Source organism: Capsicum annuum, chromosome 5 (assembly GCF_002878395.1).
Source record: "Capsicum annuum cultivar UCD-10X-F1 chromosome 5, UCD10Xv1.1, whole genome shotgun sequence".
Taxonomy (NCBI): domain Eukaryota; kingdom Viridiplantae; phylum Streptophyta; class Magnoliopsida; order Solanales; family Solanaceae; genus Capsicum; species Capsicum annuum.
Genome location: NC_061115.1, coordinates 94,251,715 through 94,277,946, shown reverse-complemented (window position 1 = coordinate 94,277,946; position 26,232 = coordinate 94,251,715).

The window sequence follows — 26,232 nt, the reverse complement described above, 5'->3', positions numbered from 1 at the left end:
TTTTATTAAAGTGGAATGCGAGTCAACCAATTGATTCATTGAGGACAAATCAATTTTTACCTCAGCTACTCCCGTGTTGGTTGCATCTACTTCTTTCAACATCTTGTCCATCATGTCCTCCATGGATATCTTTCCAGAGCTAGATGGAAGCAGCTTCACGATTTCTAGGAGGGACATACAAACCACTCCTGTCATTCTTATTCTTCCAATTCCCTTGGTCTCGGTCCTTGTATCCAGATTTTTTATAATAGTTCGGACCTTGGTTTCCTTGGCCACTGCCTCAAAAACCCCCTGATTATTCAAGTAATTTGCTTCCTTCTCAGAATCGGAGTCAGCTCTTCCCTGTAATACAACAACTTTGACCTTTTCTATCTTCCCCAATAATAAATGCTTAGTAAGAAGGTCCATCTACATTTTCATGTGAGCCATATCCTAGTCAAGTTCCTCTTCCCTTCGCCTCTATTCTACCGTCATTCCAATAGATACAGTAGAGCTTGCTACCTCAGAGTCCCTGGTATACCAAGCTCTACTCTGCTTTGTTATACGATCCAGCATGTCAGATGCCTCAAGAAAAGTAAGGTCCATGAATAACCCACCCAAATCATTATCTACCATTGGCTTAGTCACCGAGTTTAATGCCCTATATAATATCTCTATCAAGTGGACATTGGTCATCTGATGATTTGGGCACCACATAAGCTTTTTCTTGAACCTCTCCTAGGTCCTGTGGAAAGCTTCAGTTGGAAGCTGTCTGAAATTGCTTATCACATCTCTCAATTGTGCCCTCTTGGACGGCAAAAAGAATCTTTCTAGGAAAGCTCCTTTAGTTGCCTCCAATTGGTAATAGAGTCGGGAGTTAGTCCATTTAACTATATTTTGCCTCTCCAGATAGAGACAATAGAAATAAGCGCAGCCGGATCGTATTCTGTCCAACCCCTGGATTGTCAAATGATTTGCATGTTGAGATAAAATTTATCAGATGCATATTCGGATCGTCGCCTGCAAGTCCACCAAATAGCCCTTTGAGTTGCAATAGATGGATCATAGTGCTAGTGATATTGAACTTGGCTCTGGGTGCTAAATTCGGAGGAATAATAGCCCCCGTGGCACCAACCCCATCCAAGTCATCATCATCATTATTAAAAGCAAACTGCACAGCTCTGCATTTGGGTCTCATTCTAGCATGGCGATCTCTGTTGACATTTCTGTTCACAGGTGCAGCCAAATCCTCTGCACGCCTTGGATTTAATAGCTCATCATCACCTAGGTCTTCATCATCCGGATTGGGTACCCGACCTGGGTTATCAACATTCTGCTAATTTACTTGCGCAACTGCCAAAGCAGCTAATCTAGCCTACTCTTGTTGAGCAGCTATCCCCTTCTGGTCTCATTGCGCATCCATTTTGCCAATGAGATATGGATCAAGATTTATTAGTAATAATGGTTGACTCAATCTCCACGTATTTGGAATGCAATCCACTCAACCTGAACAAAACAAAAACAACAAAGAAAAAGTAAAATTTTGGGAATCTTTGATGAAAAGGTCGATTAACAAACACAACCTTAGTTGACAACCGTATTCCCCTACAACGGCACCGAAATTTGATACACCCAAATTATACCTCTCTTACGAGAGAGTAAGCGGTCGTTTTCAAATATATAACCTAACTAGGTTGGGGTCGAATCCCACAGGGAATATGGTGCTAATTAAGTTGTATGCAGATTAGTTGAATTTTAATTGTTTGATTCCGTAAAATAAATAGGGGGATTTGAATCGATCCCCGTATATTTGGAATGCAATCCACTCAACCTAAAGAATGAGAAATTAAGGTAACTATGCTTAATTCAGGTTCCTTAATTGGCTAAAAGATCCCAATCATACTAAATTACCTCCAAGTCCTAATTCCTATCCAAAAACTAGAATTATATCATATTCATACTATAATTAATCCCAATCTAAGAGTAAGGTATGCCTAACCTACCTAAAGGTCGAAGGAAACCTAATAAAGTCCGCTAAATTGATAATTTCCCCTTCTGAGAAGCTTTTATGCTATGCCATGGTATCAAAATGGTAATCTACTCATTAGTATGATAAAAATGGTACACGTATTGCATTTTTATAATTTGGGTCCAAAAACAAGCCAAAATCCTATGTGGGGCCTGCTTGCAGAATCATACTTTCAAAACTGTCAACACTTTCCCCTATGATCAAGGATCATTTACCCTCAAGAATGGGTAAATTCCGAGATCAAATCATACGTAAACAAACCAATAATAATCGAGGGATTTGAGTGTAAATGGATGAATTAAACCATGAATTAAATGAAAACTTACCAAGATTTTGACGAAGAAATGATTAAACCGAGCTCACAAACACCCCATAATCTCTTATTAATCCCCTGCCACTTTACACACTCTCTAGGGATTTTGGCATTTTTAGACATGTGGAAAAAAGGTGAAAACTAGGAAAAATAGGCATTTAATGGCCTTCCAAGTGCTGCATAAGCGACCACTTGGCCGCGTAACTGGTCACCGCTAAAATGACTAAGTACAGCTTAAGTGGTACCCGTTGGATATTCTTTCTCAACCGACAGACAAAGATCTGCTTAAGCGGTCTTTGATTTAATAGACTAGGCTCTGATTTAGTAGCCCACTGGCAAGCCTTGTTGCTTCAGCGACATCCTCTAAAGTGACCCAAGTGCCACTTAAGCAGATGCATTAGTTGAGACTTGTAAGTCTCCAAGTCTCCATCGGCCCCTTGGGAATCATCCAGAACCCCATTAATGCAAACAAACTATGCTATCCTATCAAATTCAACATTTAAGCCACAATGAAACATTTAAAATTCCCACCCAAGGTCATTTAAACAAAATATGAGTCCCACACCCATTGGCCTTTTTAATCAACTTCTAACCAATGGACCGACATAAGTTTGTAAGCCTTGGGGCCCAAACCAAAGGTGCCCTACCTTAAATTCGATGTTTGAGCAAAATTGGAATAATAGGTTGTTACACTAAAGTTTACTCTGGATAACCAAAATATACTTGAGAAGACTTAAAAAATACTTAATTTTCTCTAAAATCCAAGCGAACTACTAGTAACTGAACGGTCATCTTCATCAAGTGACAAATGACTTGAGGGTAGCTATAAGAAACCTCTAAACAATAAAATATATGGAAATATAGAAAATGACCTAGTAGGTCATTACAACATCCACTACTGAAAGAACTTTTGTCTGCGAATCTAAAGGGTTATAATGTACCTGAAGGTTTAAATATGTGAGGCTCTCGACCTCCTAAGTAGCCTCCTCTACTGAGCAGTGTCTCAATTAAACCTTAACTACTAGAATCTCCCTAGAGCGCAACCACCTGTCATCCCTAGCTAATATGAACACTGGCTCTTCTATGAGGTTCAATCTTCCATCAAAATCAACTGAGTCCGACAAAAGCACATATGACTCATCAGGGATGTAATGCCACTGACTTCGTCCAAATTAAGCCTCATTAAATGTATAACATGGTGGCTTTACAAATATAGAACCCAATAAAATATTGGGCTCGAACCCATAGGGAATAGTAAGGAAATCTTTTAAGAAGTTGCTGATATAGTTAGACAGTGGAGAAATTAAGTGGATAGTTTTGTAATAACAGTAGTAGTAGTAACAATGCTTGGATACTTTAGGATGAAATCAATATGAGACAATAACTAGTTTTAGGGTTTCCACATCCTAGTTATAGAGTTTAGATGCTCATGATTGCACAAACATACACATAATTCATAATTGAAAGCATATGAATGATCTTACAAGTCAAGAATCTCAAATTAATCTCAAACCCTAAAAGTCAAGAACAATCATTGCAAGACCAAAATTGTATATCAAAACACAATATAATGTTATAAGTATGTAAAGTACACAAACTAATAATAAAACATCAAAGGGGTATTTATAGTTACATCAGAAACCCTAAAAATCTTATCCAACACAAAGTAAGAAAATAAGGTCCCTATCTACCTATGACCCCACTTACGGGCCGTAGGTACTATCTACGGGACCTACGTGCATTCATAGGACTCAAAGCATCCGTCTAGCTTCAAATAGACAACCTATGAGAGGTATCTATGGGGCTATAAGTACCACTTTCGTCCCATAGGTGGCTTTCGTAAGAATAAAAAAGGATTAACAACTTTTAGAAATTGATCACTGCATCCTACAAATCTAATCTGCGGGCTCGTTAGTACTACTTATGGCCCATAGGTGGGTCATATAAGTAACCTTCTATTACACTTCATCATCTTTTTCTCCTTTTCTACTTGAAAACCTATTTTCCTACAAAAATAGCACAAAAAATATCACATCTAACAAAAAACCTAAGTAGTTGCATAATTTCCTCGTTTTAAGCATCGAAAGAGCCATGAAACCTTGGTATATCATCCGCAACAAAGAAACATGGAAAACTCAATGGACACTAGGAAAATATGGGGTCAAGGTTAATTAGTATTCCACATTTGTAACCGTCCAAAAGATTTCAAAGGGTCCAATATAACTCAGATTAGCTTGCCTTTCCTCCCGAACCTCATCTCACCCTTCATGGGAAATACACAAAGGAATACCTGATATCCATTTCCAATCCTTAAGGCATAACGTCTACGTTCTTTATAGGCCTTCTGCCTACTCTGAGATACCATCAGCATATCATAAATCACACCGACTCTATCTATTGACTCTCAAAGAAAGTCAATACCATGGGACCTAGCCTCAGAGGTCTCAAACAATCCAAGCAGAGACCAATAATGCCTACCATATAATGCCTTGAATGGTGCCATCACAATACTCGAATGGTAGTTATTATTATATGCAAACTCTACCAATGCTAAGTGCTGTTCCCACTGACCTCTAAAATCCTTAACACAGTCTCAGAGCATATCCTCGAGCACATGAATATTCTAATCCAACTATACATTGGTCTAAGGTTGAAAAGTTATGTTGAGATCCACTTAAGTACCCAACTCCTCCCGTAAAGCCCTCCAAAAGCTAGAAGTGAATACCGAGCCTTCAATTGAAATAATATATATAAGCACTCCATGCAAGTGAAATATCTCACAAGCACTCCCATTTCCACTCAGGTTTGACAATGTCTGAATCAAGCCACTAGGCTTCAGATACTCGGCCTTCACCTGCTGACAACTTAGGAAATAACTTATAAAGTCCATCACATCTCTCATCATGCCACTCCACTAGCAATGCTACCTCAAATCTTATATGTCTTTGTTGTCCCAGAGTTGATAGAGTATCTAGAGCTGTGAGTCACACACAATATCAAATAAATCAAGTTACCAACCATCAAAACACAAATATAGTTCTTATACATCAGAATACCCTTAAAATCAAAAGTATCCCTCTTGGACTCACCACTTGGCACCTGATCATAAATGACACAAATCCCTCTATTCTCAAACTAGTGACTCTAAATCTTCTCAAATAAGGTAAAACTGACTTAACACAAGAAAATATCCTCCTAGAATTAGAAGGATATAGCCGCACCATCATGTTAGTTAAGGACTGGATGTCCTATGCTAATGACTTATTAGAAACCAATAAGAGGCTAGGCCACCCATACTCCTGCCTTCCATAGCAAGGTGTCTGCTACCACGTTCGCCTTGCCTAGATGGTAAAAAATAGAGATGTTATTATCCTTCAGAAATTCCATTTTTCTTTGTTGCCTAGAATTTAGGTCTCTCTGGGTCATAAGATGCTAAAGACTATGATGATCGATGTAGATCTCACAATGCACGCCTTATAGATAATACCTCCAAATCTTAAACATGAAAACTATCGCTTCATACTCCAAATCATTAGTAGAGTAGTTGCGCTCATTCACCTTCAGCTATCTTGATGCCTAAGAAATAACTTGAACCAGCTGCATCAAAACATAACCTAAGTTGATAAAGAAAGCATCACAATATATGGTGAATCGCTAATTCTTAACAGAAAGAACTAATATTGGAGATGAAGTGAGGAAATTCCCGAGCCTCTAAAAGCTTAACTTACACTTATGTGTCTACCTGAAAAGAACCTCCTTCTTTGTTACTCTGGTCATCGGCGCTGTAATAGAAGCAAAACCCTCAATGAACCATCTATAGTAACTAGGTAGACTAATAAATCTATGAACCTTAGTCATGAATAGCCTCAATCTTTGTTGGGTCCACCATAATCCCATCCTTAGAGACCACATATCCTAGAAATGTCACCAACTCGAGCTAGAATTTATACTTTAAAGATTTGGTAAAAAGCCTATGATCTCTCAAAGTCTGGAGCACAATCCTCAAATGCTGCATATGCTCTTCACTACTCCATGGAATACACAAGAATGTAGTCAATAACTAATATCATAAAGAAATCCAAGTACGGCCTGAACATATGGTTTATCAAATCTATGAACACAACTGGGGCATTTGTCAACACGAAAGAAATCACCAGGAACTCATATTTCCCATAGCAAGTCTTGAAGGTTGTATTTGGCATATCCACCACCCAAATCCTCAATTAATGGTAACTAGATCTTGAGTCAACCTTTGAGAACACCACTACTCTCTGAAATTAAACAAATAAATCATTATTGGGAGACATAGGATACCTATTCTTCACCATCACCTTATTAAGCTACCTATAATCTATACACATACACAAGAAACCATTTTTCTATTTCATAAATAAGATAGGAGCACCCAAAGATGACATATTAGGCCAAAAGAAACCTTACCTAGAAGATCTTGAAGCTGAGAATTGAGCTCCTTAAGATCGGTAGGAGCCATATTTTAAGGTTTCATAGAAATAAGTCAGGTGCCAAGCTAAAGATTAATAATAAACACACTATCGCGATCAAGAGAAAGAAAAGGTAGATCAGTAGTAAAAATATTAGAAAACTCACAAACTGTCAAAATAGAGTCAAGCGACAGACTGCCCACACTAATTTCATGAATATAAGTATGGTAATACTCGCAACCCTCAATATAATTCTCTTAGCTCAAACATAAGAAATAGTCCCTATTAGTGCATGGCTAAATAATCCCTGCCACATAACTGAGGTTATGTTGGGATTGGCTAAGGTAACGATTTTGGAAAAATAATTCAAGACTACATGATAAGAGGATAACTAGTTTATGCCTAGAATTTTATCAAAATCCACCATATCTAATACAATAAAATCATGCAGAGCATCAAAATTTCAAACAGTCATAACACGTGATCTATAAACATGATACATTACTAAAGAATCACCCATGAGAGTAGAGACACAAAATGGCACAAATAAGATATCCTAAGATAACTCTAACCAAGGTACATAATAAGAAGAAACATAAGAATAAGTGTATCCCAGATCAGATAAAAAATGTCGACATACGACATACTAAAATCATACCTATAATAATAACATCCAAAAACTCTACCTCTGAACTACTAAGCACAATATATAAATGACATCTCGTGCCACCTGGCTGGGTGCCTAACTGATCACCTATCCTACCTGCCTGAGGCCCTCCATACGAACCTTAGGGACTACCTCGATGACCATGCATAACAACTCTAATTGGGGATGACATTGCATTAATAGGCTGAACACTCTGCACTACAGGCACAAATACCTCACAATGCGGATACTCTATAGAGAAATGGCTGAAGACCCAATAATTATAAAGTTCTCTAGGCACAAAATTATAAGCAAAAGATTCAACTGACCCAGAATAACCATCTCAACAAAAAAAACACAAAAAATGAACCTCTTGAGGGTTGGCCACCACTCTGGATAAAATGATTATTGTAGCCAGACTAACCCCTATTAGTAATATAAATTTTAGCATAAATGGTTCAACTAGACTTGCCCTGATGCTAGTAAGACTTACATGTAGGGTACATACCCTACGAACCACTACCTCTTAACTATGAGCCTCTTCAGATCCCACTAAAACTACCTTGATAATACAAACTCCTATCACTGCCCCTTTGGGACTTGTGATTCATATCCTTCATAACTTGGCAATAATTAAAATCTCTGTAAAGGACCTACTAGCAAAAATTAAACTCTATGTGGCTATGCCAAAAAGAAGTATCAATCCCCAAACAACACAGCAAACCTATACATACTTTGTAGGTGAAATTGATGTAGCATGTTGGGCCAACTCATAAAATTGAGCCTTAAATTCTACCACAGACATAGAACTTTACTCCAATCTCAAAAACTTATCTCGAAGGCTACAAGGCATATACTTATCCAAGAAAACCTTGGAGAATTATGTCCATATCAATCGAGGAGATCCAGCTAGCCTGTAATCAAGATGACCTCTCCACCAATGTCAAGATGCTAAATCCAACTAAAAAATAGTATAGTCGACACCATAATTCTTAACTAGACCTAAAAGCATAGAGCCTATCCTCACAAGCAACCAAGAACTCATATACATCCTTGCTCGGTGCCTTAGAAAACCTAGGCAGAGTTAGTACAAAGAATCTTCCCTATATCTTCTGCTCTTCAAGAAACATTGTAGGTTGGGCAACTACCAACTGAGCAACTACCTGTACTAGAAGAGTCTCAGCTCTCAAAGCCGCAGCTAAAGGTTATGCCCCTGCCTTTGTACTTCTCTTATATGTGGATTGACCATCATCAGATGGTTTACTACAAACCAAAACCAAAAGATAAACTAACACATCTCTGAGAATTAATGAAGGAATAAACCTTGGTAAAGACTGGGCTTCCCTCTGGCATACCACTGGCTAGGGTGTAGGAACCTCTAGTACAGAAGTGGGGATAGGGTCTAAAGAAGGCTTACTATCTTTACCTTTTATAGGGTTTGCATCTCTAGCCTGACCCTAACCTCTATGTCATCCTCGTCCTCCTGTAGGATCATTAGTCGCGGACATAGGGTCCATATCTCTAATAGCGGTAGCACGCATCTTAGCCATCTACAAAAGAGCAAAACCAATGAATCTTAGAAACCAATATAGACTCTTAGAACGAAATAAGTGAAAGAAGAGAAGATTTCCTATGAATGTCTTATAGCCTCCAGAAGATAAAGAAAAAGATGTCGTTGTTTCAATTTGGGAAACTCTACTAGATACTTGCTCTTGCACCAATAATACTAGTGAACCTAGTGCTGTGATAAAAATTTGTCATGACCCCATTTCAGACACATGATGGTGTAACTCCCTGGAAAATGAGTCCCGGAGCGTCACACAGTGCTTGAGGCTACAAGTATCCCCAAGTTAACCCTTTGAGCCATTTTCATTCAGTTCAATACAAATCAATGAGGTTTCCATAAATAACCATCAAATATCAACAGAGTAATCATTATCCAAGAATAAAAGAATTTTAGAAAGATAACAAAATATGACTTATTAGTCAACTCCCAACATCTATACTAGTCTGACAAGCCTCTAAGAAAATCAATAAAACTAGCGAGCCATTGAGACATGCCCCAACTGTCTCATACTCAGTTATCAATTGTAAACGATTCCGTGAAACCAATATCAGACATCACGTCCTCGGAACATGAGGACTCACCACAATACAGGATGTAGAATAGCATGCCCGAAGGATCACTGTCGAACTTGGAATTGAGCACCTAAACCTACATTCTGAGAAAATGCAGCCCATATCCGAAGATGTGGGCCAGTACCATGGAAAGGAACCAAGTATATGGGGGTGTATGCAGTTGTGTAAACATCATCATCATAAATATAGATAAGAAATATGCAGGATGTATGAAGGACTCACATAGCCCGAAGAAAATCATCATAATCATGAGAGGATGAAATAAGTACAATAACATATGTGAGTCATCATATAATTTGTCAATCACTTTCAGTTCATCAAGAATATCAATTCTCATATTGTAAATATCATTTAAATCTTTCGAAAGAATAACTTTTATAATTCCACTTTCAAATCACTTCACCATTTACCATAGACACAAGGAAACACACACACACTGGGAGATCCTATAACTAACATAAACCATGTGAGCTACATGGAGTCCAACGTACAACCCTAATTGGTAAGAGCCGTCCTATCCTTTCCATCAGAGTAGGAATATCGATATCAAATCCACACAATCTAGTGATCACTATATAAATCAGCCTCAGACTCACTCTTATGGGGGCACGTAGTTCTATGGAAGTAAGGTCGCTTTATACATCCCACTCGGTGCTAAAGATTTCTCCCGGACTTAGCTTAGATCATTTCAAAGATAATCCACAACAAAACAGTTTTAGTAATATATAAATATACATCGGGAGCCATCATGCTTCCCATCTATCAAAATCAACCACGTTGTGGATTTCTTTCACACTCGAGTTCAAAATAACTCCATTAAGACCAAAAGGTCAAATCATTCAAAATATCTCAAATATTCAACATCAACGTGCTTATAACACACACTTTCTCAAAAAAATACAATTTTCAATGGGGATTCACGACCCAAATATCAAAATCATGATAAATTTCATACACGATTTATGCTTTATATCTCCACACATGTAAATTCATCTTTCAAAATCATAAATATCAAGATTTCAGAGTAATCATCATAAGATATGGGTCCAGCTTCAAATTCGTAAAAAATCAAATAAAAATCATGCCTTTGTAAAGAAAATTACTTTTGGGCACAAGAACGAAAGAGAGTTCCTGTTGAAAAACTCCACATACCTTGAATGATGAACTTTAGATTGATACTCATTTTTGAGATGTTAATCATACCTTTGAATGATGGTTCTTAGAGTTCTTGAACTAGGAACTTGGAATCTTGAATAAATTTACAGAATTAATGGTGAACTTTGGAGGTTCTTGAAGTTGGATGTAGGAGCTTAGGGTTTTCTTTTTGAGGGAATTTGATGAAATATAACATATAATGCTTCTAATAGGCTTTAATATAGGGTTTGGACAGATTTTTGGTGAGGAGAAATGACCAAAACGCCCCAAAAAATTAAATAATTCTCGAATCTGTCCTTTGGTGGACTGTTTTGATAGTTTGGAGTAGATCAACCATAACGTTTTACTTCGAAATCCAAATTGGATGAAACCAATTTCATTAGAAAGAGGACTCTCATATATTTCCGTTAATATCTCACCCAGATCATTGTGTACGAGGAGTTATGATCGTTTGAATTTGACCCAAAAATTCCTTGATAGGCTAAAGTAGATCGACCATAACTTTTTTCTCCGATAGACAAATTGTATGAAACCAATTTCATTGGAAAGAGGAATCGCAGAGATTTCCGTTGCTATATAGTAGATCACCCTGATCATTATGTACAGGGAGTTACGATTATTTAAAGTTGGAGCAAAAATACGCCAGGGCTCAGTACTTTTTCCTGCATGTTTTACAGTTCACTACTATTCACGGTTCGATCGAAATGTTCATAACTCGTTGCTCGGGTGTCCATTTTGGATGATCCACATGTCGTTGGAAAGATTATTTGATACTCTACGCAATGGTGGATCATAATATAAGAAATTATGACCAGAAAATTTATAATTTATTCTAAAAGATAGAACCCAACACGTTTATGCACAAAATTTCAACGAAAAATTCCCGGGGTATTACATCATCCCCCCTTGAAAAAATTCATCCTCGAATAACGCTAGACATGCCAAGATTAGATAGGGAATAGAGAATACAGCTGCAACCATTCGTTAGACTCTTCACCACATCATTTCTCACTCCGAATGCAACATAGAATGCATAAATTCAAGAAACTACAGCTGAACATGTAATAAATGACAGCTAAACTGCTGCAACTTTTATCAAAAGTGCATGATTTAGGAAAGAACGGTACCTTCGGCTTGATCGGAGTTCGCGGAAAATAGGTGCGGGTACTTGGATCGCATATCCGCCTCAGCTTCCTAAGTTGCACCCTCAATAGATTGGTTTCACCACAACACCTTGACCAAGGAAACTTCTTTGTTCCTTCGTCTTTGGACACTGGAATCAAAAATCTCAATAGGAATCTCATCAAAAGAAAGATTTTCTTGAATGTCAGCACTCGCAGAGGAATCCACTACCACAACATCGCTAATATGCTTTCTAAGCATGGAGACAAGGAATATTGGATGAACAGAGGACAACTCGGAAGGCAACTCGACCTCATAAGCTACCTTACCAACACAACTAAGAATTTTGTAAGGACCAACATAATGGGGACTAAGCTTCCCCTTCTTTCTGAATCTCTTCACCCCCCTCATGGGTGAAATTTTCAGATACACTAGGTCACCAACTTCAAACTCAAGGTCTCTCCTTCTAACATCCGCATATGACTTCTGATGACTCTGCACAATTTTCAACCTTTCCCTAATCAACTTAACTTTTTCCATAGCCTCAAATACCAAATCAGGACCACTCACAGTCGATTCACCCACCTCGAACCAACCTATGGGTGATCTACACTTCCTCCCATATAAGGATTCAAATGGAGCCATGCTAATACTATAGTGGAAACTGTTATTGTAAGAAAACTCTATCAATGGTAAGTGATCATCCCAACTTCCCTTAAAGTCAAGTGCACAAGCTCTCAACATATCCTCTAAGGTCTGGATGGTCCCTCATCCTGACCATCGGGCTGCGGATGAAAAGTAGAACTAAAAAACACTTGGGTACCAAGACCCTTCTGAAAAGCTTTCCAAAATTACGAAGTGAACTGACTACCCCTATTCAAAATGATAGATAAGGGAACTCCATGCAGTCTAACTAGCTCTCAGATATACAGTCTAGCATAATCCTCAGCAGTATATGAAGTATGAACAGGCAAAAAATGAGTAGACTTAGTCAACTTATCAACCACAACCCAAATAGAATCATTATGGCATCGAGAAGGAGGTAAACCAATCATGAAGTCTATATTTATCTCTTCCCACTTCGAGGTGGGAATACTAAACTCTTGCATCATACCACTAGGTCTTTGGTGTTCAACCTTAACCTGTTGGCATGTTGCAAACTTAGCTACAAACGCTGCTATATCTTTCTTCATTCCACTCTACCAATAGATTTCTCGTAAGTCTCGGTACATCTTGGTGGCACCAGGATGAATAGAATATTGTGCTCCATGCGCTTCAGCCATAATCTTCTGTCTCAGATCATCAACATTCAGGACACATAATCTACCCTGCAATCTCAACACACCATCTCCCCCTTGGGAGAAAACCTCTACTTTTTGGTCCTTGACTGACGCCTTAAGTCTGACCAAACTAGCATCTAAGTATTGCTTTTCCTTCACTTCCGAAACCAAGGAGGATTCGGAACTACTTTGAACCCCTATACTACCTTCAGTAGAGTCAAACAACCTAACACCCAATCTAGCCAAATGATATACATCACGAGCCAACTCTTTCTTACCTTCTACCACATGCAAAACACTACCCATGGACACTCTACTTAGGGTATCTGCCACAACAATGGCCTTGCTCGGATGGTACAACACACTCATATCATAGTCCTTTAATAATTCTAACTATCATCTCTACCTAAGATTCAATTCTCTCTAGGTAAACACATACTGCAGATTCTTATGATCAGTGAAAATATCAACATGGACACCATACAAATAGTACCTCTAGATTTTCAAAGCAAACACAACAACAGCCAACTCAAGGTCATGGGTGGGGTAATTTTTCTTATGGGATTTCAACTTTCTAGAAGCATAAGAAATCACCTTACCCTTCTACATCAATACGTAACCCAACCCAACTCTCGAAGAATCACAGTACACCACAAAACCATCAACACCATCAGGCAAAGTCAAAACAGGGGCTGAAGTGAATTGAGTCTTCAACTCCTGAAAAACTCTTCCTATAAGATTTGGACCACAAGAACTTCACTTTCTTTTGGGTAAACCGAGTCATAGGAGACACTATAGAGGAGAAACCCTCAACAAAATGGTGGTAATAGCCATCTAAACCCAAGAAACTTCAGATATCAGTTAGAAAAATAGGTCTAGGCCAATTTCTAACAGCTTCGGTCTTTTGGGGATCAACTTTAATACCCTCAGAAGAAATGATATGACCCATAAAAGCAACTGACCTTAGCCAAAACTCACACTTACTAAACTTGGGAAATAATTTGTGATCTCTAAGGGTTTGCAAGACAGTTCAGAGATGATCAGAATGTTCATCCTTACTATGGGAGTACACCAGTATATCATCGATAAACACTATAACAAACATATCCAGATATGGTCTGAACACTCGATTCATGAGGTCCATGAAAGCTGCTGGGGCAATAGTTAACCCGAAAGACATGACAAGAAAATCAAAATGGCTATAACGAGTGGTTTTTGGGATGTCACACTCCCTAACTTTGAGTTGATGATAGCTGGAATGAAGGTATATCTTTGAGAAATAACTTGCACCATGCAATTAGTCAAATAAATCATCTATTCTCGGAAGGGGGTACTTATTTTTGATGGTGAATTTATTCAGTTGGCGGTAATCAATGCACATATGCAAAGAGCCATCTTTGTTTATCATAAACAATGCAGGAGCACCCCAAGGAGAAATACTAGGCCTTATGAAACCCTTATCTAGTAGATCTTTGAGTTTCTCTTTCAACTCCTTAAGTTCTACAGGGGCCATACAGTAAGGAGAAATAGAAATGGGCTTAGTATTAGAAAGAAGATCAATCCCGAACTCTATCTCTTTATCAGGAGGTATCCCTGGGAGATCATCCAAAAAGATATCAGAAAACTCATTGATGACGTTAACAGACTGGAGAGTTGGAGTCTCAGACTTAGTGTCTTTGACTCTAACCAAATGGTAAATACACCCCTTGGAAATAAGCTTTTCAGATTTGAGGTAAGAGATAAAATAACTCTTGGGTGATAGAATTCCCAGACCACTCAAACACGGATGCACCCAGAAATTAAAACTTGACCACTCGGGTCCGACAATCTATAGAGGTATAAAAAGAATACAGCCAGTCCATACCCAGAATCATATCAAAATCTACCTTGTCTAACTCAATCAGATCAGCCAACAAGACTCTATGAAGAACGATAACAGGATACTTTTTACACTTTCTGGGCAACAATCAAATAACCCATGATTTGATTGTTGGGATGAGGGAGAGACTACAAGGCATTTATGAATGTTTTACTAAAGAGAGACCCGAAGGCCATGATTATGATGTAGTGATTACTTCGGATAAATTAATGGGCCAAGGGTCGTGTTATGATATTGATTGAATAGCCGAGAAGTGTTATCATTATAAATGATGTGATTAAAGTTTATGAATATGAATATGTATATGTTTGTATACAAATCTCTTTATAAATGATGTGATTAGAGTTTATTACATTGTGACTTATCTTTTTAAATTTTTTTGCTTGTATAGTTCCAGCATTTGTGTCATTTTCCCACCAATTAGACCATTACTTATAGTTTTGGGCTATAGTTTGGCTTACCTATTGGTGCGGTAAAGTAGGTGACACAGTAACTAGGAAATAGGGTCATGTATAATTGGTATTAGAGTGCTAAGATCACCAATAATATTGGTATAAAAGAAACTATCTAGTAGAGTCCCACAAATCAGAATAATAACATCTGGTTCTTATCTTCGTGAGGCTATAGGATATTTATAAAAGATCTTTACTACCTTCATTCAAATTTTTCTAAGATTTTGTATTGGTTACTAAGATTTGTTAGTTTTGCTCTTTAGTAGAAGGCTAGGATATGTTATACCGTATTTAGAGACGACGACCCCAACTTCACCATTAGGGATCCTACTGAAGGATGAGAATGACATAGAGGTTATGTCAAGGCTAGAGATACATCCCCATCTAGAGATCAGGATACAGATCCTTCACCAAACCTTATCCCTACTATTATTCTAGAGGTTCCTCCACTCCAGATAGTGGTAGGCTAGGGGGTAGTTCAGGATCTACCAAGGTTTATTCCTTTGTCATTGCTTATTGATGAATTAGTTCATATTTTAGGTTAGGTTAGTGGTGCACTGTCTAATGGTGTTGAGTCTATAGATTAAAGTGGTATAGAGTTAGGGATGCTACCTATAGCTGCAGCTTCTAGGGTTAAAGACTCTTCCAACACCGGTACTTGCTAATCTAGTCATTACACAACATGTTATGTCTATTAAGGAGCAGAATATGTTGGGTATAATTTTTATATTATCTCTGCATAGGTTTTTTGTGGCATCAGGTGAGGATGTATTTGAGTTTTTTGTTTTTTATGAGGGTAGGCTTCATAATTTAGGCCTATTTGAGACTTATGGTGTCAACCAAATAAATTTTTAGTTTGATTTTACAGCTCGACATTAGTTGAGAGGTCATGTTGATTCCAGGACAGCTGGATTTCCATGGTTGGCTTAGGCTCAGTTCTAGGTTATTTTGGAGAAGAATATACCTCACAGCCTAAGAGATCACCTCATAGATTAATTTTTAAGATTGGAGAAAGGCTTTATTTCTGTGGTTGAGTATGAGGATGAATTTCATGAGTTGTCTAGACATGCTAGATCTATTTTATTACCCAAGTATAAGCGGGTTCAAAGCATTATTCAAGGATTGAGACTTCCACTTTGCATGGCCACGTAGAGTTTGGTCATTTCTAGTAGGTCCTTTGCTTTGGTTTTTTATCATGCCCAAGGTATGAAAAATATGCATCATGAGGCCTAAGGGTGACATGATAGGAGCCCACATTATTTGAGTAGTTTTAATAGGAGCTAGAATGGATTATAATTCAGAGTCAGTAGTTCTCAGGGTAGTTAACTTTTATGGTAATCTTACCAGCATCAGCGTCAATCTAGCAGACCCATTTATGTCATACTTCATATTACTAATAAAGGTCAATATAGCTACAGTGATCATTCTAACCAAGGTAGTGGCTAGCCTTAAGAGGTTCATCTTTGGGATATTCTAGTCAAGGTGGTTATTCTTGGCCAGTAGAATATTTTGGTTATAGTGCAGCACCTAGGTCATTTTATAATTGTGGGGACTTTGGCCATTTTTCTTTGACAATGTCCCCATCGTGAGGCAATTATGCTGGCAGGGCAGACTATTCAGCTTATTAAGGTATAACTACCCTCAATAAAAGGTGGTATACATGGTTTTTTTGCGGTGGTCTCTAGGGTACTCATGAAGGTCCTTAGGTAGGTAGGATAGGTGATCAATTAGGCACCCATTCATACGGTGAGAGAGGATATTTATATGTTGTACCTGTTTGGATACTATTATTATAGGTATGATTTTAGTATGCCATTAGTTGGCTTTTTTTTTATTTGATCTAGGATCCCCTTATTCTTATTTTTCTTCTTAGTATGCGCCGCAGCTAGAGTTATCTTTTGATATCTTATTCATGCCATTATGTGTGTCTACTCTCGTGGGTGATTCTTTAGTAGTGGATCGAGTGTATAGTTTATTGTGTTGTGTTCAAGAGTTTGATACTCAAGATTATTTTATTTTATTAGATATGGTTGATATTTTTGTGATTATGGGAATGGATTAGTTATCCTCTTATCATGTGGTCTTGGATTATTTTTCTAAGACATTGACTTAGCTATGCCAAACATACCCCCAGTTGTGTGGCTGGGATCTTTTAGCCATGTGTTGATAGGGATTATTTCTTATGTGTGAATTTGTGATGTTAGCATGGAATTTCCATCATTTGACTCTGTTCCTATATTCCATGAGTTTCCTGATGCTTTTTATATTAATTTACCGAGTCTTACTCCTTAGCTTGATATTGAGTTTATTATGGATCTTGAGTCTGGCACCGACCTATTTCTATGGCACTTTATAGTATAGCTCTTATTGAGCTTAAGAATCTAAATTCTTAACTTTGAGATCTTCTAGATACTAGTTTCATCAAACCTAGGGTAGCATTGGGGTGATCCTATATTGTTCGTGAAGAATAATTATAGTTTATTATGTATGTGTATAGATTACAAGCAGCTTAAATAGGTGATGGTAAAGAATACGTATTTTATAACTCGCATTGATGACTTATTTGACCAGCCTATGGGAGTAGCGGTGTTTTCTAAGATTGACTTCAAACCCAATTACCATAAATTGGGTATTCATGCTAAGGATATCCCAAAGATAGCCTTTAGAAATTGTTGTGGCCATTATGAGTTCTTGGTGATGTATTTTGTGTTGACCAATGCCCCAACTGCATTTATGGATTTTTTGAATGCTGTGTTTAGGCCTTATTTGGATCCCTTCATGATTGTGCTCATCAACTATATTCTTGTGTATTCGAGGGGTAGGGAGGAGCATATGCAGCATTTGAGGATTGTACTTTCGACTTTAAGAGATCGTAGGCTTTTTGCCAAATTCTCAAAGTGTTAGTTCTGGCTTGAGTTGGTAAAATTCCTAGGACATGTGGTGTTTAAGGATTGTATTATGGTGGACCCAGTGAAAATTGAGGCTATGTGTGATTAGTGTAGGCCTACATCTCCATCTAAGGTCGTAGCTTTATTAGTCTAGTTTGTTATTATAGGTATTTCATTGAGGATTTTGCTACTTTTGCAAATTTGATGACCAAATTGCCCTAGAAGGAGTTTCCTTTCAAGTTGTCCGAGGAGTTTGAGTTGAGATCTCAAAGGCTTAAGGGTTACCTTACTTTAACTTCTATATTTGCTCTTTCTGTTTAGGGTAAGAGATTTACCATATATATGTGATGCCTTCAATGTCGGTTTTGGTTGTGTTTAGATAAAGAAGGATTAAGTTATTACTTATGCATTAAGGAAACTATAGGTGTATGATCGCAACTACCCCACTCATGATTTGGTGTTTGCGGTAGTAGTTTTCATGCTTAATATTTGGAGGCACTATCTATATGACGTGCATTATGAGATCTACACCTATCATCATAGTATTTAATATCTTATAACCTTGAGAGAGCTTAATTCTAGGTAGCAAAGATGGATGGATTTGTTGAAGGATAATGACACCTCTATTTTACACTATTCGGGTAAGGTTAATGTTGTAGCGGACAATTTGAGCTGAAAGGCAATGAGTATGGGTTGCATAGCCTCTATTTTGGTTCATAAAAGGTCATGGGCACAGGTTATCCAGTTCTCGGAAAACTAGATATTGTGGCTTGATACTTCTACTTTCAAGAGGATCTTTGCTAGTGTTAAGGCGAGGACTACCTTATTTTAGAAGATTCAAAGTCGCCAATTTATGGATAAAGTTCATGTCATTCATGATCAGGTGCTGAATGGTAAGTCCTGAAGATCTACTTTGGATATTGAGGTTATTTTTAAGTATAAGGGTCATATTATGCTCCAATGGTTGGTAACTTTATTCAATCGATATTTCATATGACTCACAGCTCCAAATATTATATCAACCCTAGGATAACTAAGATGTATAAGGATTTGAGGCTGCATTACTTGTTGAGTGGCTTGAAGAGAGATGTGGCAGCCTTTTTATTTTGTCTCCTATGTTGTTTGTAGGTAAAGGCCAAACATTTGAGGCCTAGTAACCTGATTCAGAGATTGCCCATTCACGAGTGGAGATGGGAGAACATCACTATGGACCAATTTAGTGGTTTGCCTTATACCTCGTATAGTTCAGATGGTACTTAGGTTATGGTAGATCGGTTGACCAAAACACCATATTTCCTTCCTATTTAGATCATTTATAATGTTAAATAATCATAAATGTAGAAAATCTATACATGCCATCACTAGTATTTAATCAGTGAAATAATAAGCATCATACCGTATCTTCCTCTGTCCCATACCGGAGAGATGTGTATACAAACATATACATATTCATATTCAAAAACTCTAATCACATCATTTATAATGATAACACTTCTCGTCTATTCAATCAATATCGTAACACGGCCCTTGGCCCATTAATTTATCCAAAGTAATCACTACATCATAATCATGGCCTTCGGGTCTCTCCCTCATCATAAGAGAGTGTAGTGTGCTGCACTCATAAGGGAGAGACTACGAGGCATTTAGGAATATTTTACTTTTTTGTGTTTAATTTTCAAGTAGTAGAGTCTAACATCATGAATTTTCCTCTGATTCCTATTTGTTTGCTTTTCAGGTCATACCTTTTCGATGATCTGAACTTATATAAAATACTCTATCCCCACCGATTATAATGTTGATGGGACCCATTCTACTTATGGGGTCTAGACCTAATATTGGGGTCTAGTTTCTTATTTCCTTGTTGGAGTTCCACTAATTCCTTCTAGTCCTTCTAAAGCCCCTCAGGCGGATGTGATGAATGCTGAGTTTCATCAGTCTATCCATATGTTGGCTTAGTTAGTAGCCTATCAAGTTAAGCGTGATATTCCTATTAGTCTATCTTCTGAGGTCACAAAGGTTGGCCGGTTTATAAGGTTAAACCCTCCTATGTTCCCTGGTATTGAGGTTGAGGAAGATCCTCAAGGTTTTCTTGATCAAATAGAAAATATCTTCTATGTCATGCTTGCCACTAATATAGAGGGCATAGAGTTTGCTGCCTACCAACTGAAGGATGTAGAATACAAGTGGTACGAGGAATGGAATAAAAAAGGGGTAACGTGCTGAGTCAGCTCTATGGGAGGATTTTTCTAATGCTTTCTTAGACCACTTCTTTTCTCAAAATTTGAGGTAAACGAAAGGAAAAGATTTTTTAATCTGAAGCAAGGCAAGATGTTAGTTAAGGAGTATGCCTTGAAATTTCGCCAGTTATCTCAGTATGCCAAAGAGTCTGTTTCTAGCATGAGGGATAGACTGAGGAAGTTCACTTTTGGGTTGTATCGAGACTTGATTTAGAGGAGTAAGGTTGCCTTGTTTAACAAGGATATGCATATCTCCAGGTTTGTTTTGTACATGCAGTAGGTAGAGGAAGAGAAAAAGAAACAGACATAGATTAGGACGAGGTAGAGCAAGAAGTTCAGATTTTCTGAGTATGGTAGTGGCTAGCAACAGAGTGGTAGGGATGGTGGAAAGTGACCCAAAAATAAGTGGGTCAAGGCTGGCTTTGACTTGATGATTAGTCCTCCTTACCCTAAGCCAATGGGTGATAGAAGCTTCTATGGTGGCGACAACTTTAGAGCATAGGGTGCCCAATCTTAGGCTAGTAGGGCTAAGTCAGATCCATCATATCCTTCCTACAATTTTATGGTTGATTGTATCAGGGTTATTTAAATAAAAAAAATGACAAGTGCTTGAACTACGGACAACCAAGGCACATGAATAGAAACTGTCCTATTAGTAAGGTTGCTTCTGGGGTGGACAAGGTTCCTATTACCTCGTCTTTAGCTCTGACACCAAAGGGTGAACTATCTAGTTTCGGTATTGGTCAAAATTATCCTTCCGCACTCACTTCTCTTTAGGAGTTAAAGGCACCAGCCGATTTCATGACTTGTATGTTGAAACTCTTTTCTTTTGAGCTATATCGTTTACTTGATCTGTAGTCCGCACTCTCTTATGTGACCCTATTTGTGGCTATGCATTTTGGTTTTTATCCTGAGTGTATTTCAGACTCTTTTTCTATTTCTAGCCTGATGGGTGACTCTATGGTGGATAGAAGAGTCTATAGGGGCTGTGTGGTGTTCGTAGGTTGTCGACAAAATTTGGTGGATCTTTTTGAATTAGATATGGTTAATTTCAATGTCATATTAAGGATAGATTGGTTGAACTCACGCTATGTGTCTCTAGATTGTCGGACCCATAAAATTGTCTTTAATTTCCCTAATGAGCTGGTTATTGAATGGGAAGTGGTTACCTAGCTCCTAAGGGGAAGTTCATATTGTATCATTGAGCTCAGAGATTGAGCACCAAGGGGTGTTTCTATCATCTTGTTCGAGTTATAGATTCTAACTAGGAGGGTCCTTCCTTATATTCTATCCCAGTGGTGAATGAATTTCCCACGGTCTTTCCTGATGACCTTCCTAGTTTTCATCCTGATAGGGAGACTAAGTATGGGATTGATCTTATTATGGACACTCGTACGATCTCTATTCCTCCATATAGGATGGCTCCAGCTGAGTTGGAGGAGTTTAAGAAGCAATTAAAGGATCTTTAGAGAAGGGTTTCATCAATCCTAGTGTGTTTCCATGGTGTGCACTAGTGTTATTCGCGCGTAAGAAGAATGGTTCCCTGCAGATGTGCATTGATTACTGGCAGTTGAATAAAGTGATGGTAAAGAATAAGTACTCTTTTCAAAGGATAGATGATTTGTTTCATCAGTTGTTTGGTGGTAAATTTTTCTCTAAGATTGATCTTCAATTTGTGTATCATCAGTTAAAGATTATGGAGATGGATGTACCTAAGAATTCTTTCCATATCCACTATGGGCATTTCAAGTTCCTAATTATGTCCTTTGGCTTGACTAATACCCCAACAGTATTTATGGATTTGATGAATAGAGGCTTCCATCTGTTTTTGGGCTTGTTCGTCATTGTATTCATAGATGATATCATGGTGTACTTTAAGAGTAAGGTGGATCATGCTAATTGGTGGATCATGCTAATCACCTCCGTATAGTATTGCATACCTTGAAATAGGATAATTATTGCCGTTGATGTGTGCATCGTGCGGAGTATCCCTAGTTCAGAGACTTAGAGCGAGTCCTAGCATTTGGAGCATTACTTATCTCTCTCTTATTTATTAGACTAGTCTCTAAGTTGTATTTGGAGATAAGTTGTATCATTCTATTTCTCTTGACATTTCACTTTTGTACTTTTTTATATTAGAAGCTCTAGTATTGATACCACCAGGTTTTCGGATTATTCTATGTATTGATCTTTATTTCATACATTTCTCATTCTTTTCCTTAAATTATTGAATAGTTTGTTACTAGTTATTCTGGACTATGCCTTGGCTGGCCTACTGGTGGGTTATGGTAGGTGCCATCATGACCTGAGGAAATCGGGTCGTGACAACCAAGGAAATTCATATCCTTCAACCAAAACTTACACTTAGAGAACTTGGCATACAAACGATGATCCTTCAAAGTTTGAAACACGGCACGAAGGTGATCGACATGATCCACCTCACTCTTAGAATAGACCAAGATTTCTTCAATGAAGACTATGACAAGCAAATTCAGAAACAGACGAAAGACCCTATTCATCAAATCCATGAATTTCATGGGGGAATTGGTCAAACTAAAAGACATAACTAGGAACTCATAGTGACCATACCGGGTCCTAAAGGCAGTCTTTGGGATGTCCACTTCCCTAATCTTAAGCTGATGATAACCCGACCTATGGTCAATCTAAGAGAAAAACTTCACACCTTGAAGGTGATCAAAAAAATCATCAATTCTAGGAAGAGGACACTTATTCTTTATGGTCACCTTGTTCAGCTGATGATAAGTAATGCACATTCGAAAGGAACCATCCTTCTTATGTACAAACAACACAGGAGCACCCCAAAGAGACATGCTAGGATGGATAAAACCTTTATCTAAGAGATCCTTCAATTTCTCCTTAAGCTCCTTCAACTCCGTTGGAGCTATTCCATAAGGTGGGATAGAAATAGGTTGAGTGTTCGAAAACAGATCAATCCTAAAATCAATTTCCCTATTGAGAGGAATATCATGGAGGTCATTGAGAAACTCATTAACCACGAGAACATATTCTAGAGAAGGACCTTCTGAGTTAGAATCCTTAACTCGGACCAAATGATAGAAATACCCTTTACAGATCAACTTGAAGGCTATAAGATATGAGACGAACCTCCCCTTAGGAACTAAAGAACCCCCTTCCCATACAATGGCCGGCTCATTAGGGAATTTAAACATGACCATACAAGTCTGACAATCTAAGGAAGCATAGCATGAATGCAACCAATCCAACCCCAGAATAACATCAAAATTAACCATGTCTAACCCTATCAAGTCTACTAGAGTTTCTCTACTACCAACACCTACAACACACCCCTTATAGTGTCTTTTAACAACCTTAAAGTCTCCTCCTGGAGTAGAAATAGAAAAAGGAATAGATAGACACCCAGGACCAAAACCAAAATGCACAACTACAAATGGGATCACATAAAAAAGAGTGGACCCCGGATCAACCAAACAATATACATCACAAGAGAAAAGTATCAACATAACCATAACAACATCTGGAGATGCCTAGGACTCTTGGCGAGTAGCAAGTGCATATAAGCAATTCCATCCAGCTTCGGTACCAGAAACAGAAGTAGAAGTAGCACCCTTCGGTGCAGGAGTAGACAAAGTATCAATAGCGGCCCTATTGGCCTAAGAAGAAACTAGAGAGGGGCACTCTTGCTGCATGTGTCCAATCTGACCATATGTAAAACAACTGTTCCTCCACTTTCCATACTGTCTATGATGATGCTGACCACAAAATCTATAAAAGGTTAGAATAGAGCTGATTGAGCCCCACTAGCCTAAGATTGTGCACCCTGTTTCCAGAATCCACCACCAAAATGAGATCGATAATCACCTTATGGCCATGGGTAAGAAGCACTAGCTGAGAAGAATGAATAAAAAATCCCCACTTTTTCCTTGGCTATTTACCACCATCTTTACCATTTTGCTCAGAAGGCCTAAATATTTTTCCTTGTCTTTCATTAAACTCAACCTGTTTCTTTTTCTTCTGCTTCACTTGTTGCATATACACAACCAACAAAGAGATGTCCATTTCTTTGATCAACAAGGATGCCTTTCTGTTAAGGACCAACTCACAAGATAGTCCCGAGGCAAACTTCCTCATTCGAGCCCTCATATTCGACACCATCTTCAGAGCATACCTAGAAAGTTGGTGAAACTTCATGGCTTACTCCTTGACTTTCATCCTTTCTTCGTTTATATTAAAAAAATCCTCTACCTTTGTTTCCCTTAACTCTAGAGGAAAGAAGCAGCCTAGAAAAGCATTAGTGAAGTCCCCCCACAAAGATGACTCAGAAGCATCACCCCTTATCTTCTCCCACTCCTTGTACCATTGGTACACCACGTCCTTCAACTAATAGGATTCAAACTTCACCCTTTCACATTAGCGGTATGCATAACTATAAATTTTTTTTTTATCTCATACAGAAAACCATGGGGATCTTCCTACACATTGACATCAGTAAGGGTCGGAGGGCTCACCCTAATAAACTGGACAAACCTTATGGCCTCAAAAGATGGAGTAGAAGATGGACCACGCTCAGCCTGAAAAGCTAAATATTGAGCAATTATATGAATCAACTAAAAAAACTCAACATTCAACATATCAACCTAAGGAACTGGAGGAGGACTCGAGGGAGCAGGTGGAAATCTTCGACCATCAGTTACTGGAACCCTAGACTAAGTATGGACTCCATAAATAGATCGAATCCCACCAACATTATCCCCAGTCGAGATGGAAGGGTTTGGAGGAACTTTATATCTTCTTGGAGGTATGTTCTAAAGGATGAGCAAAGAGAAATCAGAAGGACCCAAGACCTTAAAATCTATAGCTCGAAATAAGACCACAAGAAATTGAAACATTGTAAAGTGACTCGCAGCCTCCTTTTTATGCGTGTGGTGCACTACACACCCATTAAAGAGACTCTACTTGACATGGCATGGTGGACACCCAACTGATCATAAACCTAGGTTCTGATACCAACTTGACATGACCTAATACCGAGCCTTGTCATATGGAATCTCAAGCCCAACAAGGATCAGAGATTTCCCCGTTAACCTAACCTAACCATCGTATCAATCTACAAGCATCAGACGAACATAAAATATATAACAAAATAATGGAAACAAGACTAGCAATCATTACTTAAGAAATATCTAATCCAACCATTAATGCCAACATACTAAACAACATACCAAGTCAACAGTCATCCACAATCCTTTACCAATCCAATGTCTCTAACATATCGGCACATGCCCTCAACAATAGCCAAAAACCAAGTCTAGTGAAGTCTATGACATAAGATAGAATGATTATGAAATGTATGCCTTCTGAAGAATGGAAACTCACCACTTCAATGTTAATACATGATTCGCTTGCGCACCTGGTCACTGTATAGGAAGAGAAAAAGATTCTCCAGCCCCTGTGTTGCATAGGGACACAATATTCAAAGATGGTTAGTGGTTGGAGCGCTAGTATGTAATGCAAGGGTAAGAAAAATATAGTGTAATTATTTAATACCAAGTCAAACCATCATAAGCCACCATATTTAAACACATAGACAAGTAGATATATATAGATACATCAAGTGTCAAAAATATAACAAGGCTAAAGCATGCATTTTAAAGGACCTAATCATGAACCA